We start from the raw sequence: 13,687 nt of genomic DNA, 5'->3' as shown, positions 1-13,687 counted from the left end.
AAGTACACGATACTAGAAGCGAAAAAGTCTCAGTAAACATGGACAAAAAATGGTTAAAATAGCTCTGAGCACTATGGGACTTAACTTCTGAGGTCATCAGTCCCCTAGAACTAAGAATTACTTAAACCTAACTAACCTAAGGACATCACACACACCCATGCCCGAGGCAGGATTCGAACCTGAGACCGTAGCGGTTGCGCGATTCCAGACTGTAGCTCCTAGAACAGCTCGGCCACTCCGGTCGGCATGGACAAAAATAAGACATACCTTAAGAGATACGTGCATTTGTTCGGTAGAAGAGATGTGTTTCGGAGCAGCGAAGGTTAAGAAGTGCTCGTAGTTCTTAAGGTATGGCGACTCTTTTGCTTCTAGTATTGTGTACTTTCAACTGTGTATGTTTACGCCATTAATTATGGTACACCCTATACATTATCATAAAGCAGTAACTGTCAACCAGTTACAGCTGCCTATCTAACGGTGTCTAGGGCAAGAAAAATATTATTTTCAGTTTTCACAGGTAATTTATGGAATTAACTGCTTCCAGTTGCTGACCTGCTATATTGTAGCTAAATGATATGGGATCTTTCTTTCTATGTATTCGCAGCACATTACACTTGTCTACATTGAAATTCAGTTGCCATTCCCTGCACCATGTGTCAATTCGCTGCAGATCCTCCTGCATTTCAGTACAATTTTCCATTGTTACAACCTCTCGATATACCACAGCATCATCCGCAAAAAGCCTCAGTGAACTTCCGATGTCATCCACAAGGACATTTACGTATATTGTGAATAGCAACGGTCCTACGACACGCCCCTGCGGCACACCTGAAATCACTCTTACTTCGGAAGACTTCTCTCCACTGAGAATGATATGCTGCGTTCTGTCATCTACGAACTCTTCAATCCAATCACACAATTGGTCTGATAGTCCATATGCTCTTACTTTGTTCATTAAACGACTGTGGGGAACTGTATCGAACGCCTTGCGGAAGTCAAGAAACACGGCATCTACCTGGGAACCCGTGTCTATGGCCCTCTGAGCCTCGTGGACGAATAACGCGAGCTGGGCTTCACACGAGCGTCTTTCTAGAAACCCATGTTGATTCCTACAGAGTATATATCTAGTCTCCAGAAAAGTCATTATGCTCGAACATAATACGTGTTCCAAAATTCTACAACTGATCGACGTTAGAGATATAGGTCTATAGTTCTGCACATCTGTTCCACGTCCGTTCTTGAATACGGGGATGACCTGAGCCCTTTTCCAATCCTTTGGAACGCTACGCCCTTCTAGAGACCTACGGTACACGGCTGCAAGAATGGGGGCAAGTTCCTTCGCGTACTCTGTGTAAAATCGAACTGGTATCCCATCAGCTCCAGCGGCCTGTCCTCTTTTGAGCGATTTTAATTGTTTCTCTATCCCTCTGTCGTCTATTTCGATATCTACCATTTTGTCATCTGTGCGACAATCTAGAGAAGAAACTACAATGCAGTCTTCCTCTGTGAAACAGCTTTGGGAAAAGACATTTAGTATTTCGGCCTTTAGTCTGTCATCCTCTGTTTCAGTACCATTTTGGTCACAGTGTGTCTGGACATTTTGTTTTGATTCACCTACCGCTTTGACATAACACCAAAATTTCTTAGGATTTTTTGCCAAGTCAGTACATAGAACTTTACTTTCGAATTCATTGAACGCCTCTCGCATAGGCCTCCTCACACTACATTTCGCTTCGCGTAATTTTTGTTTGTCTGCAAGGCTTTGGCTATGTTTATGTTTGCTGTGAAGTTCCCTTTGCTTCCGCGGCAGTTTTCTAACACGGTGGCTCTTTTCCATCTCTTATAAGTGTGCCATTTCTGCAGAGTCCCCACATATTGAAATGTGGTATGGTCTGTTAAAGGAAATGGAAAATTGTAAAGTGTTGCAGCTAGGCAGAGGGAGAGATAAGACAAATATGTTCAGTTTCATAAGTGGGTGGCAAACTACAATAAGATCACTAATGTTCATTTGGAACAGATTTAAAAAAATGGCTTTAATTTTTAAGCATGAGGGCTTTCAATCAAGACCCAGTGGAGAATGTATTTTGTTGCGTGAGGCAGCATGGTGTTGCAACCACCAACCCATCTTGCTTTCAGTTCAAAGCAGAATTGAAAACAGTTATAGTCAATAACATGTCCTTACCTACAAATTCACTAGGTAATTGTGAGGATGATAGATGCATGCCATTAAGCAATTTAAGGCAATTTTTGGGAGCTAGTGATGGCAACTTTCTTGACTCCACAACAGACCATTCCATTATGGATCAAAGTGCTTTATATTGTGCCCTTGCTGATAATGAAGCTGCTGCTGGCAGTGGTGGGGCTGATGTAAGAAATGACAGACAAGCACTAGCATATGCAGCTGGTTATATTCTACGAAAGATGGGTGTAATACCTGAAACCAATTGTAGTGACTGTAAAACAACTCTGTTCTCACCAACACCCACAGAGCATCATTTATTTACAAGTATCAAAGAATATGATGCTTTAAACCCAAAATTATTGTATGCTAGTGACAGCTTAATGTCCTTTGTAGCAAATGTTCGTAGTCAGTTGTATGCATTCTTAGATAAATGTGGACACCAAGAACAATTGGAGAATACATTCTATTCACTGTTTAAGTTTCCAGAGGAAATAACATTTTGCAAGGCCCATTTTTCTGAACAGTATATTTTAAGACGATGTGTACCTCTATTGATTTACAAGTATGTGAAAGATTGGAAACATACCATCTGTATCAAAGGACTTGATATTGTTAAAGACAAATTCAGTAAACGGTTTAAAGCTTAATAACAGTTAAAAGAAAATTATTCTTGTATGCTTGAAAAATAAAAAGTAAGTTTTGTTTTTATTTCACTGTTTTCATTTCATTGTTTTCATCCAACTTTCCTGCTTTTGGTACTTGATATTGATGTTTTCTTTTTTGTGTTGAAGCATTTACAGTAGTAAGGTGTAGGAACCATTTTAAGAAATTAATGGTCAGTAGTGCAAGTTTGCTGGGGAGTTACTCAGAACTTATAGTCCTGAAACATACTTGTAACAAATTTTAGAATTCTCCATCAATTAATACTGTGGTAAATATTTCTTAATTGAACCTCTTTAACTGCTGCTTATTCTCTTAATAATAGGCTTTTTTTCTCCATTGATCCAGCAGCTTGTATGACGTAAAAATTATGACATTATTCAGGAATATTTGTAGTCCAGTTTAGCTGCTATAATGCTATTTTTCTTTTGCTTCAATTATTTACGCTACAAGCTTGTTTCGACTTACTCTCAGTTTCAAGTGTTGCATCTAGTTCTTATGAACCATAAAACCTGCTGGAGCTTTTACATGTTGATAGATAACAATATAAGCATGTCAATTTAACAGTCTATTTTTGACATTTGCGCCTGACTGTCGCTGCTCCTATCATGTTTTCTTGCCTTTCAGACGCAAACGTCAAAAATAGACTGAAAATATTACTGAACAGGTTTCTCTCTGCTATAGTACAGTGTGCTACAGCTGTGTTTCAATTATTTTATTATGATGCCAGCCAAAATAATTACATAGCATGCCCAGAAAAATAAGGTAATAGAATTCAAAGAAAAATAAAAACCTACAACGTAAGTAAACTAGGGGGGGGGGGTGGGTGGGGATGCAACCTGCAATGTTTTCATATTTTAGTTCATCTCCATAAAACTTGAGGCGCTGCTGTCGGTCTGTGTTTCCCACTTTTAAAACGGGAGTTGCGTTTCTCTTTTTTCTTGTTCTGTGGTTGCAACCATGCAGATGCGTTCGACGCAGGCGTTCTCCCAGTTGCCGTTGTTTGTTTCTGTGTTAAAGCTGTTCGAGTTGCGGTCAATGGACGGTTGCAACTAGTTTCGACTGCAAGCCTTTTAAAGGAGCTGTATATCTCAGACTTGTGAAAATTTAATACAGTCTAGTGTAAATATATTCCTTTGAGCGACTTTTCCGCAGAAGTGTGTTGCATGTATAAAGCCTGGGGAATCAAAAGCATAAGGATCTCACTATACTCTCTTTACGTCACTTTCAAAATGAATAAATTTTCTGTCTTGCATACAAGAATCCGATTACAAGAACCGATAATTGGGGGTCACATATTATACTCGTTGCTATACATGACACGCGCATGTTAAGTTGGCTCATTTTAGAGGGTAGGTGGCACAGCTATAAACAAGTGTGCTATGCTGTTACACGTATATTATTGAAATTAAGCTGCATACCAGTTCTTAACTAGTGGACAAATTGTGGCCACTCCCTACCAACTAAACCAACGATAATTTTTCTTCAAATTAGATAATTTCCGGCATTTGTAATGTTTGGGCATTTACTATATATACTAATTATCTGCGATGTATTGTCAATCAGCAACAAAATTTGTGTTAGACACCAAAATCAATGAGAAAAGCTGATCTAATTTTTTCATCATGTGCATATAATCGAAATACGTAAAAGAAAACAGGATCTTGATAAGGGAAGTAGAGTTAGGAATAATTAAAAATGTTTAAAGTTAACATTTTGTATCAATTGTTCTTCAAGAAGTACCGGCAACAAGTGGGGAGCAGAAATGTTTGATCCAGTTTCATTGTTCATAATCGATAATTTCGAAAGGCCTGCAGCTGTCATTCATTCTTTAAACACGGTAATCGAACACTGCACCACTTACCTATTTTCTCATACTTCACACATGACTTATTTCGAGAATTTCTAATTGTCATGATCAAATATTTATATTAGTATTTCTGTGTTGTTCTGCCTGTCTTGCACTGCAGCCGTCTTTTTGTGGTTATAAGATACTGTGCCTTCTCCATTATGTAGAAAACCAGACACACGCAAATTATCACTCATACTGTTCGCGAAATTTCACAGTGTGTGTGTGTGTGTGTGTGTGTGTGTGTGTGTGTGTGTGTGTTACTGTATAATGTAGGAGGCACATTACGGTATGGTGAGGTCTAAAAAGTTGATGAAGTCTCCTCCCAACTCCATTGTAAACTTGATTTTACTGTGATGTGAATTCAAATGTCAAAAAATTTTTATTAATTGTCTGCTAGTACTTATCCTCAAACATAGTCCCTTATTAGCTGAAACGTTTGTGGACTGACATCTTTATTTAAAAATGTTCGCACAAAATTATTCATAAACATTTCAGCTAATAAGGGACTGATTACGTTATTAGCTGAAATGTTTATGGATAATTTTGACCAAAGATTTTTACAGAAAGAGCCTCTAAGTCCTAAAATACAATATTGGACTAGGTACGTGACGATGTGCCGTGCTTGTCGACTGGTACCACGAGACAATTAAATTTTTTTTTTCAAAATTTGAATTCACACCACAGTAAAATCAATTTTACAATGGAGTTGGGAGGAGATTCCATCAACCTCTTAGATCTGACCATTGACATTAGTAACCAACAGCATTTATTTAAGATATACAGGAAAGTATCGTCAACAGTACAGCAATACCAGCCAGTTCCCAGCATCACACAACACATTAAACATGCAACCTTCCACTCCATCTGTACCTCATACCAAACCGGATTTTGAAAATGGCTTGAAAATAATTAAAGAAACAGCATACAATAATACATACTGACTGACAATATACTCAGCCAAAAGAAGAGACAGAGAACAACAGCTCGTCTTTATCCACCTCGGATAGCACAGCACAAAACCACTCTAATAGCAAATGGGTCCCCATGCTGTATGTGGGTAGGACTTCATCGGTTCTTGCCAGGAAACTAAAGTCCAGGAAATATGCTCCATCTGTTTACACTAGGAATACTGTTGTCCACCTTCCACTCAATGGTAAAGACAGGATTCCACCTTTACAACAGAGTGAAATTTATAGAATTTCCTGCGAATTGTGTGGCAAATTACATGTAGGTCAATCAGATAGTTCTATTAGCACTAGATTGATTGAGCATGAAATGAGTTGGAGACTGAGAAGGAAAGACTACACCTTTGCTGAACATGTTCGGAATGAATGCCATTCATATATTGTGAAATGTGATGTGCTCTATAAAGGAAATAAAGGGAGAAAACTAACATTACTTGAAATTCTGGCCATTAGTAAACACCAATCAAAAAATCCTGACCGGGTCCTTAACGACCAAACATGGTTCTACCACTCACCCTTATTAAAGCAGCAGCCAGATAGTATTCCTTTCACCATTAGCTAATAAGCTTGACATAACTGTTCCACATTCACAGTCCATTGACGTCTTTCTTCCTCCCCCTTTATTCAGTCCATTCATCACATTTACCAGTTTGTCCATACGACTTAGTAGCCTGTGCCATTACATACTTGTAGGAAATTTCTGTTTTACACACTGACATAGTTTTAATATTTGAATATACTGTAATGTAAGATTTGTTTGTTCAGTGTCTCTTTAGGTATTACAATATGCTTGTGTTTTGTATCGATACAGTCACAAAATATCACATGTCTTTGTGAGTGAGGCGGTCCGTTCCAAAACTGGTCTTATCCAATTTTTTTTACGATATGAGTGAAGGCTACTCCGATTTTCTTCAGTACCCGGGGCATTGACTGATTAGTCTACATTCACTCAAAAGTTGTTCTTTACCGTAGAAGTCATTAGCTAAAAATCGGTCATCGTTCCAAAACTTGTCTTATTTACTCCAAGTGTCGTTCCAATAGTCGCCTTATCCTACCAGCCAATGAAATTCTTCATATTCCAGTCAAAGGAAACGCGCGATATTTTTCCCGCGTTTTTACAGCTGTCGTCAGTAAAGTCTGAAGACGTGTACAATTTTGTGAGAAAATGGGATTACGATGGAAGAAAGAATTACTCCAGCTCCAAAGGGCAAAGCAAGATGCCGTAATAGTGATCCTGCTTTATGGAAGAAAACCAAGGAAAAATATAAAAGGTAAGAAAGACGTCAAATTTGTGCAGTGTGTTTACATGACTGGTTTAGGCTCTGGTGTCAATGATTAGTGAACGTATAAAGGTTAACAAAACGGCGGAGGTGGCTGCTGAAAATAAATTTTAGGCGTTCACAAATTTTTAGTAATACAATAGAATGTTTGCGCAGATAATTTTTTTTTTATTTATGGCGACGAGCAGTTTCAAAACTCTCAGGGCTTTATCATCTGTAGTAGATCGCCCCAAGATTTACTCCATACAAATTTTTTGATTCAGATGAACCTCAAAGTGTGAAATAGCATTTTCTGTGATAGTTATGATGACGGTCTGAACGAATCTATACAGCTACAACCACTGAGAATAATAATAGTAATAATAATGGTAGTAAATATAATTATTGGCATATTTGAGGGGTGTGCTACCATCTAGCGGGTTTTATTTCAATCAAATGGGGACATACGTCTTGCAAACGTCTGTCGTAATGTGCTGCCACCTAGTGGCATTGGCATAAACTCTGTGTTACGTTTAACAGTATTCAAAGAATTTAATAACTACTACATCCACAAGGTGTCAAAACTTTGGGTGTTCACATCCTCTTCTGCTCTTACACAGCAGCTACCACTGCAAAACGGAAATGTAACAATATTATATTCCTCTGATTTAATCAAACACCACGTTGGGCTTTTATTATTAGTGTCCTCTTCATGTCCCATTTACATCAGGAGCTATTTTCAGGCCATTATTTTTATCGTTACAGGCATGGGCCAATGGAACCACCACAATATCCACAATGCAGTCATAATGGACCAACGCACAAATGCAGGATATTAAGGATGTTAGACATTCAACAGTTCCATAAGAACTTCTACAGCTCTCCCAATAAAATTGAGCAAGATACTTTTATACCGAAATATCTGAGAGCAGAAAAGCTTAAAAGAGACAGACGCGCAAAAGAAGGCAGCAGTAGGAAGAGTGTTGCTATTGAGTATTGTGTTAAACTTGCTAATACCGATAAATTTCAAGTAAAAGTGTGCCAAAAAACATTTCTCAATATTTTACATGTCAGTAAAGATAGAATTCAGAGAATTGCCAGAAATCACTACCATACCGGTGAAATACCTAAAGAGAAAAGAGGCGGTGCTAGAGACAGGCAACAGTACGATGCAAAGAGACAATCTGTAAAGTATTTTATTGAACGTTTGAAGTGCTGTGAAAGTCACTAGTGTCGAGGAAAATCGTTGCAAAGAAAATATCTTCCAGGAAACTTAAGCATTGCAAAGTTACACGGGATGTATAATGCAGAGGTGTGTTATGATATGAGAGTGAAGCGATAGTTCTTTCGCAACATTTTCACAACAGGTTACAACATCGGTTTTGGTTCACCTGTAAAAGATGCATGTTCTACGTTCATTGAACTTAAGGAAAAAATTGAGCACGCAACGGATACGTCAGAAAAGAATTCGATGATTATTCAATTTAGGATTCATAAGTTAAAAGCTAAAGCTTTTTACGCAAAGCTGCAAGAAAAAAGGGATGATATGGTCACAATGTCATTTGACTGTCAGAAAAATCTGGTTTATCCTAAAATACCGGATCAAATTATCTACTACAGTCTTCAGATATACACCTATAATTTTACAGTTGTGATGGGCCATTCACATACTGAACTGACAGTACAAAATGTTTTCACATATACGTGGATGGAACATGAATACGAAAAGGGATCACGTGACTGCAATATTTGACAGACTTTCTAAAAGTGATTTATCGAACTACTCAAGTTTGCGACTTTGTGCTGATGGCTGTGGAGGACAGAATAGAAACTCTACAGTGATAATGATGTGCTGCTATTTTCTGTCAAAAGTGAGTCCCCCAAATGTGAAGCGTATTGAACTGATATTTCCCATTCCAGGACATTCCTTTCTGCCATCGGACAGAGTATTTGGACAAATAGAGAAGGACATTAGGACCAGGCCAGTAATTTGCAACGCAAAAGAGTATGAAGAAGGCTGCTGTCAATATGCTGAAAAAACCAAGTAGCTGGCATTTCAAATTTTCTTCAGCAAAGCGATTCATCTTGTGTAAAACGTCTGAAGGAAACGTGACAGTACAAGGAGAACCGAATTACAATGTAGACTGTGGTTCAGGAAGGTCTGTGATGAAGAAAGGTAAACGTTTGATGAATATGGATGTTCCACAAGTTGTGTCCTCAGGTGTGCCCTTGAACCCAGCCAAGATTAAGGACGTAGAGCATTTGCTACAAAAACGTTTTGGATTGGAGTGGAAGGTGAATGAAGAACTGGCTTTCTACAAGAATTTGTTAGCGTCCGATAATGGAGAAACAAATTACTCCCCTGAAGAGGCAATCAACGAATATTGTGAAACTCATGAGGATTTGACAGACTTAGTTATTTGAATTCTGCTCTATGAATAATTATGTAGAATCATTATTGTTTACTAAGAACTGTGTTTTTTAAGTTCTAATAAATGAGTATAAACTGAATGCATCAGCACTATCACAAATGCACAAAAAAAGTATATTCCTGAGTACGTGAACTAGGCACTTGCAGTGTGCTGCAACAAAACTTGTCTAATCCTGGATATAAAGCAACTTAACCAATTTCCCGATGGGAATAATTATATTCCCAATCAATCATGACTTTATTAAAATTATGCATTCCTACCACGAAAAGAGTTCAGTTTCTGTCGGCATTAAGAAGTTTTTAGTTTTTTGTGTCTCCTGTAAAATTTCTTTACGTGGATAAGGCAAGTTTTGGAACAGAGCGCCTCAAGTATTCTTTCTACAGCTATGAATTCTCGCTGAAGTTGTGTGGACTATCTGTTCAACATTAAGTTACCTGACGGTGGCCTAAGAAACCGAAAGCCCCTTCAAAACGAACTAATAAATATTATTGTGAAACGTCAATATAGTCTATTCAAGTTATTAATATCTCTATGTTCCCCCAAGAACCGACGGAATATTCCATAAATAATCTCTCTTTACGCTTCCTTGTACTAATTCCTCGCACTTACCTCATTAGCTTGGAACGGGCATTAGTTGTGTGTTCTCTACTTCATCACAAAAAGCGCAACAGCCCAGATTTGTGTGTATTTACCAGGACACGACTGTGAAAAAAACGGACTTGTCTGGCTACAGCAGGACACCTGGCAACCTTACTAGCAATGAACTGGAAAGTGATTTGTTGTCACTATATCCGCTACTGTACTCCGGACAGTCTATGGCGATAGTAGTTATCAAAGCATTGTCCTCGCAGCAGTTGACCGTAGCGGTGGTGGTTTGGTCCGCTCGTGATTACAGGCGTAAAAGTAACGACTAAATTTTGCATTATATGTATTCGGTGTTTTACTGACACATAGCTGCTACGAAATGTTTGTCACTTGTTACTTTTTTGATGCAGGCATAATGTAAAAGTTATGTCAAATAATGGGTACCTGCTATTTCGTAAAGTTGTGCAATACCATGCCAGCCTAGTGTAAGAGAGAGACGGGAGATGGCGTTGGGCGACGTGGCACTTCCAACGTGACTCCTCGGTGACGTGGCTTGTCAGCCACGTAATATAACACTATTATTGGCTGAGATAGGCAGTAATGTACGAGGTGCAACCAAAAAGTAATGGAATTTTTTTCCTTACAGAATCTTTATATATTTATCAACATCAACTTTGTCCCCTTCAAAGTAATTTCCCTCGGATATAATACTCTGGTACCAGCACTTTTTCCAATCTTGGAAGCACTTCTGGAACTCAGTTTTCGTTATGGTGTTCATCTTCTTCAGCGATTCTATTTTTATCTTATCAGTGGCGACAAAGTTACGTACTTCCATGGTTCTCTTCAGCCTCGTGAATAGAAATAAGTTGCAGGGGCCACGTCCGGCGAATACAGTAACGTAACGGTTTTGTTTTCTGCCAAAAAAATCATGAACAAACATTGACATGTGAGCGGGATCATTATTGTGATGTATTTTCCGCTAGTGGTTTTGCCACGATTTTGGTCGTTTTCTTCAGACTGCTTCATGCAAATGGCGCATAGCGTCCAGGTAGTATTCTTTATTGATCGTGTAACTATAAGGCAGGAACTCGGGATGCATTATCCCATTTCTGCGATTAGAAGAAAATAGTGAAAAGAAGCTTCACATGTATTCGAACTTTTCCAAATTTTTCGCTCTTGGCTCTTCAGGCAGTTTCCATTGGGACGATTGGACCTTGTTTTCGACGTCATACCCGTACCGCCGTGTTTCGTGCCCTGTCATAAACTTTAGAATTTCTTGATCATTGTCGACTTAATTCAGCAATTCCTGAGCGATGTCTACGCGAAGTCGTTTTTGGTCAAAATTCAACAATTTCGGAGCAAACTGTGCTGCTACTCCTTTCATGCCCAAGAAATCTGAAAAAATTGCTTGGCATGAGCCAGAGGACATACCAATGTCATCAGCCACCTCTCTGATACTGATTCGGCAGTTTTCCAGAACAATTTTCGTTACTGCTTCCACATTGTCGTCTGTAATAGATGTGCCAGGGTGTCCATGGCACGTGTCGTCTTCAACGCCCTCTCTACCCACATTGAAACGTGTCAACTCGTCAACACCTGTCTTACTCATAGTACGTTCATCAAAAGCCATAGTCAAAATTTCGAATGCTACGCTCCACTTTATTCCATTTTTCAAGCAACATTCAAAGAAAATTCTTTGATCCATCTTTTTTCGAAAGAAAAAGTTTGCCGAGCGCGTAACCTTTTCCACTGTCAACAATAAATTACGTATTCATAACAGCTGAAATGCGAACATATATCAGAAACGTGTATCAACAATATATAAAAATTTAAAAATCGGATGCATAAAGCCCACGAAGTTAAAAAAAAATCCCGTTACTTTTTTATCACACCTCGTACATTGCCAAAGGAAATTTCTGGGGCCTGATTGGCCGAAAGAGAAGACAACAGGTTTCTACCTTGTGTTGCACCTTGAAGATCAGAGCTGGCAACTTAATCACAGAGAGGAGGCCATCACAAGCAGACGTGCGTCGGTTGTACCTCCTGCTATTTCATTAATTGTAGAATCTCTTGCATTAAAAGTAGAACCGTTATCGGTGGCCTCAGTGATTAATAGATCGGACGTGGCTCTCGTTAATTACAATCAGTCTTAGTGTTTATATTTGCATATTCACAGTCTGCTATTGTGAGGTCGCATATGTGTATAATAAGTGACTCCCTCATAATATCCTCACAATTGCACAGTGGGATACTGATATGTGACTAATGAAGTGTAAAGTTCAGTGTGTGTGACTACACTACAGGATAATTGCATAATTATACAGTATCCCTTTTTAAAATATTGTATGCCCTTTTCTGCCAAAAACAGTAGCTGAAAATTCCCTTCACAGTCCACCATTGCAGCTACACCTCTGCATCCAAATCTGACGAGCCCATGATTAGCGCTTCCATTGCAGCGAGTGGGACATATCTGAAAGCGGTAGCTTTGTGGGTTTCAGATCAACAATGCGAGATATGACAGACTTTCTTATCTAAAACGATGAACTCATTGTGTACAGTTTCTCTAGTACAAATGGAGAATGATAGCGGTCTTGCCAATCGAAGGAGAGTATTGTAATGATACGGAGAGACTTTTTTCCTAACCAAGCCAGATTTGAGTATAGCCATCCTCGTGATTTTGCTGCTTGAATGGATTCTCTTTCTTGAACAACTTTTCCTCCTCTACATATTCTTAAACAGTCATCATGGCTGTATCAGCATTAATAGTAACAGCTGAATTCGGAAGAACTGAACTCGCTGTCACATCAAAATAATTCCAGATTGAATCGCCAGGTCACTGACTCACTTAGTCCGTTATAGGTAGAGACGGCAGTTGCCGTTGTATGACCACTCCCGGCTGTGACAAGGCACAGCCACAAATGTTCGCCAGACGTCCGTAGCTGTGATCTAGCCTCTTCCTGTAGCCCTTTAAAAATCCCATTTAATGCTGTGAGCTGTCGAACAGTTGGCGATCAGCCATTCAACGGAAATCGTAGAGTATGAAGAGAAGGAATTGAATTATTACGAATACTGCCGACTCGAATCCAACTGGGCAAGAACTACTTGTGAGCACGAAAAGGTGCGAGTAACGAAACATTTCAAGCAGTAACGAAGTAGTATTAAAGTCCCCCCAACACATTCAATGACATTACAGAATAACTACACCGAAGCACCAAAGAAACTGATAATGGCATGCGTATTCAAATACTGAGCTATGTAAACAGGCGGAATACGGCGCTGCGGTCGGCAACGCCTATATAGGACAACAAGTGTCTGGCGCAGTTGTTAGATCGGTTAGTGCTGCTACAGCGGCAGGTTATCATGATATAAGTGAGTTTGAACGTGGTGTTATAGTCGATGCACGATCGATGGGACACAGTAGCGATGAAGTGGGCTTTTTTTCCCGAACGACCGTTTCACAAGTGTACCGTGAATATCAGGAATCCGGTAAAACCTCAAATTTCCGACATCGCTGCGGCCGAAGAAAAATCCTGCAAGAACGAGACCATCGAGGACTGAACAGAATCGTTCAGCGTGACACAAGTGTAACTCTTCCGCAAATTGCTGCAGATTTCAATGCTCGGCCATCAACAAGTGTCAGCACGCGAACCATTCAACGAAACATCATCGATATGGGCTTTCGGAGCAGTGCCCTTGATGCCTGCGCGACACAAACTTTGTCTCGCCTGGGCTTATCAACACAGACATTGGAC

This window comes from Schistocerca serialis, chromosome 7 (genome assembly GCF_023864345.2).
Source record: "Schistocerca serialis cubense isolate TAMUIC-IGC-003099 chromosome 7, iqSchSeri2.2, whole genome shotgun sequence".
In the NCBI taxonomy this organism is placed as follows: Eukaryota; Metazoa; Arthropoda; class Insecta; order Orthoptera; family Acrididae; genus Schistocerca; species Schistocerca serialis.
Note: the sequence above shows the minus strand (reverse complement) of the source record.